We start from the raw sequence: 4487 nt of genomic DNA on the forward strand, positions 1-4487 counted from the left end.
TGCTTGTATAGTGTCTGCTCATGTCCAATTGACCAAGGCAAGTCACTTGGCCTAGCCCAGAGCAATGTGGGGAGTGGGGGTAGCCACACAGGGTGTGGATATGGAGAGCCAAATATTGTAATAATCTACCAGAGCTCTCTTCTTTGAATGATCCCAGATCTGATGTTAGATGAAGTTGAAGCAGAATGGAGGTTGCGTGAAGAGCTACCCCCCACCAACTGTCTCCATCCTTCACACAGAAACAAAGCTTAGCTCAGCACCTGGGGCAGGAGTCACCTCTGCTGACAGCCAGAGTCTCCAAGCCTACCCCAGCTCCTGGGACCACAATCCTTTGGGTCAAGAGGGGCTTGAACCCTCTCAGAGACTATCTGTGCAAACTCGCAGGAAACAGGGACCAGGGACCCAGGTCACCCAATGATTCACAATCCAGACACAAGGATAAGAAAGGGATAAAAAATGCTATGGGAAGACAGACCCACAAGGGCTTGGTGGACATTTGGGAAGAGCTAAAGGGGGCCTTGCCAGCTTCAGGGTCCCTCTGACTTCCAGGGGTCATAAGCACCAACATGTTTATGTATCAAGACCTTGCAAAGTGACGCCCACTCAAAATACGCCTCTTCCTCTGCCAACCCAATGAAACATACACATGTAACAATTCTTCCCAAGAGCCTAGAATGTCTTGGGCTGGTTGCTTATGAGACCCCTAATTTTTCTGATAAGTAAACTGAGCCCCAACATAATTAAGCAATCAACAAAGTAATAAGTTCAGACCATAAGGGGAATTGCAAAAGGATTAAGACCACAGAATCTAAATTTGTGCTGGATATTAAAGATTTGCAATCCCTAGAACAGCATGACAGTTGTGAATTTTATTCCCAGATCTGATTAAATCAAAATGAGATACTTTTGTTGTTGTTGTTTAATCCAATGATTAGAAAAGATGTGATGAATCTGAATAATCTTCTTAGAATTAAGTTTTATTCCTGGAACTCATTTGACCATAACCTTTTTCTTCCCAGTTTCATTGAGTTATAATTGACATACATCACTGTGGAAGTCGAAGGCAGGCAGAATGATGGCTTGATTTTCATATAATGTGAAATGATCATTGCACGAGGCTCAGCTAACATCCATCTTCTCATCTAGACACAATAAAAAAGAAAAGAAAGGAAAAAGGACAAGATTTTCTTCTTGTGAAAAGAGCCCATTGGCTTTCCTCTCTTATCAACTTTTCTGCATATTATACAGTGATATTAGCTTATGTAACTTTTCACTTAGGAAAGAGTCAGACATAAATCACACATCTTCACTGACTGCAATCACTATTCTATTCACATTAGACTTTTTTTTAATAGACTTCATTTTTAAAAGGGTTTAAGTGTGCGGCAAACATGTTAGACTTTATAGCAATAACTTTGTTTTTTTTAATGTTTATTTATTTTTGAGAGAGAGGGAGCAGGGGAGGGGCAGAAAGAAGGAGATAGAGGATTCAAAGCAGGCTCCACACAGTGAACACAGAGTCTGATGTGGGGCTTGAACTCACAAACCATGAGATCACGACCTTAGCTGAAATCAAAAGTCAGACGCTTCACCAACTGAGCCACCCAGGTGTCCCTAACTTGAGCTTGTTTTGTTTTGTTTTTAGTAAAACATAAAAACATGGCCACTCAGTCACCATTGTAATAAAAAATGCTGAGACGCTAAGATCAAATAACTTTTTTTTATGACGCTCTACATATTTTCTTGAAAGATCATGGATTGATAGCCTTCCAAAACTCAGGACTGGTCTAATTTACCGGAGAAAAATCTTTCCTTCACACACACAGCCTAAGGAAACCAGGACCCATATAAGGCAGTGTTTTTCTCCACCTCAACACTCTTGACATTTGGACCAGGCAATTCTCTGCTGTGGGGGCTGTCCTGTGCACTGAAGGGAGTTTAACAGCATCCCTGGCCTCTCTGATCACTAGATGCTGGCAGCATTCACACACACACACACACACACACACACACACACACACACACACACCTTCCTCCCTCCCTCATGCCGTCCAACCCCAAGTCTTGCTTGACAATCAAAAAGTTTCCAGATGTTGCCAAATGTCTCTTGGGGGTAAAAAATCATCCCTGGTCAAAGACTACTGATCTAAGGAAATCAAGGAAAAGCAGAGCCTCAAATACATTTCTTTTTTTTCTTCTAATTTGTGATAGTCATGGGTTTTCAGTTCATTAAACTTTATTTTTTAATATAATTTATTGTCAGTGTATAGACAGTGGTTTGGGGGGTGTATTCCCATGATTCGTCACTTACGTACAACATTCAAATACATTTAGCATAGTCTACCCTGTTGTCTTCTCCTTCTACAACAAACTGCAGAAATAATAATTAGAGCTACGTTTGTCAGCGGTGGCTACATGCCCGCTTAGTGTTGGTCACTCTCTAAGGTACTCCTCACAATTTTCTGACTTAGAGATATTGTTACCAAGGCCTTTGGTAGAGCTTTGAGCTGGATGAGAGCAGGAAGACGTTTCAGAGACTTACGGAAACACTGAAAGCAAGACCCTTGAGTGGAATAATGCAAATGTTACAGATCAACTTGTGGTTTTTAACCCGAGTTTCATCTCTTGTTTGAAAACCTAGACGGTGTCTTTCCCTCAGTACTCACTCTGTGCTTTCTTTTATTTTATAAAGACTCAGGGCCTACAACAATGGCTGAGATTTTCACAAATAGATAAATGGGTTCTGGGTTCGGGGCAGGGTTCTTGGGTCCCTCCTGTGAGGCAGCCCACATCTGATGATAATTGAAATGCTTTGTCCCCTCCAACTACCTGCCTATATCCTGGTTTTTAGAGACGCAGGACCAAACTTACAAGAATCTTTTAATTAAAAAAAGCCAGGGACGCCTGGGTGGCTCAGTTAGTAAGGCATCTGACTTCAACTCAGGTCATGATCTCACCACTTTTGAGCTCGGGGCCCGCATGGGGCTCTGTGCTGACAGCTTGGAGCCTGGAGCCTGCTTCTTCTGATTCTGTGCCTCCCTCTCTCACTCTGGCCCTTCCCAGCTCATGCTCTCTCAAGAATAAATAAAACATTAAAAATTTTTTTCTCTAAAGAAAGAGATTCTGAATAAAGGTCACACCTTAGCTGAACCACTCCAAAGACTATCCCCCTCCTCAGATCTGCGGGGGGGGCGCATGAGATGAGGGTTAGACCTTTACTAGTTTCTTGTGTTCAGAGTACTTCTGGGAAATTTGAAGAACACTCCGTGTGTATCTGGACTTCTGAGTCCACTCAGACTGACTTCAGGGCCAGGGAGGGGGGCGGGGGTGCCTGGGAAATAACTTTACTGTTTTCGGGGGTCAGAGTCCAGCCTCCTGGTTACAGACCCAAGTCAGGAAGAGCATCACACACAGCACACATGCCTCCGGTCCCTTGGAGGCGGGCCCATTGGTTGGTCCAAAATCTGAAGCCCTCAAATCAAAGAGGCTGGAAGAGAAGGACTCAAGACCAAAAAAGTAGAGTAGCAAATCATAACTCGAGACCCTTTTATTTTCGCCCGAAGCTCAGCTTCTGCTAACGTTGGATTGCAAACCCAGCTCCGGGTTTCCAGTTGGAGATGCTCACCGGGGTTTTATTTCCAGTCCGTAAGGGTTTTGGGGGGTGGGGGAGGGGAGCAGGAAAGGACAGATGGAGAACCTTAGAGAGGACAGCCCGTGGGTTTTGGCTCTGGGGTTTGTTCTTTGTTTCTTTCTTCACTTGTGTTTTGACAAGAGATACAGGTGTTCCCATTTGGAACATAAACCATATTTTAAAAAATTAAAAATTCCGAGGAAAGTCCCTTTGGCCCAAAAAAAGAGGAAAAAAGCAGACAGACAACCTTTGGGGGACAGTACCTTTCTGGCAGGGATTGAATTGTCTAGAATAACACTGTCCAGATTCCAGCTTGGAAATGTGCACTGAGGGGCCTGCAGGAGATCAGGGAGTCATTAAGGGTGAGAGCACCCCCCACCCCAGGCTTGCAGCTGCCTGAGAGGGCTGAAGGCAGGAGGGGTAAGGTGCCCTTGTGAGCGGAGGGCCCCTTCTTTGGGGGTTGGGATTGTGTGCAGCCCGAGGCGCTCCCTTCTCCCGCCCCCACTGGTCCAGGGCAGGCGGGTTTTAATGGAATGCAGGCAGCTGCTGGAAGAAACACCTTTCTCCTCTGGAGGTTACAGCAGCCAATTACCAAACCGCCACTGCTTGTAACTGCTGCAAACAAAATCACAAAAGAACAATTAACAAGCAAAGGCAGGCACTGATAATTGAGCCCAGAAAGAAAGAAAATCAAAAGAAGGGGAAGGAAGTGGAGAAGGGAAAGGAGGAAGGGAGGGAGGAGAGGGAAGAAGGAAGGAGGGAGGAAGAAGGAATAAAGGAAAGGAGGGAAGGAAGGAAGGAAGGAAGGAAGGAAGGAAGGAAGGAAGGAAGGAAGGGAGGGAGGGAGGAAGGAAGG

At 44.8% G+C, this 4487-nt stretch overlaps 1 long non-coding RNA gene across 1 annotated transcript in view; it reads right to left on the bottom strand.

The window, feature by feature from the left end:
- Window positions 1–826: 826 nt before the first annotated feature.
- Window positions 827–4487, bottom strand: part of LOC115301715 — a 19778-nt gene continuing 16117 nt past the window's right edge. Inside the window, exon 3 of the long non-coding RNA XR_003913260.1 lies at window positions 827–1142. This is a non-coding gene — a long non-coding RNA (uncharacterized LOC115301715). The remainder of the gene's footprint in view (window positions 1143–4487) is intronic.

The sequence above is a fragment of the Suricata suricatta genome, chromosome 9 (assembly GCF_006229205.1).
Source record: "Suricata suricatta isolate VVHF042 chromosome 9, meerkat_22Aug2017_6uvM2_HiC, whole genome shotgun sequence".
Taxonomy (NCBI): domain Eukaryota; kingdom Metazoa; phylum Chordata; class Mammalia; order Carnivora; family Herpestidae; genus Suricata; species Suricata suricatta.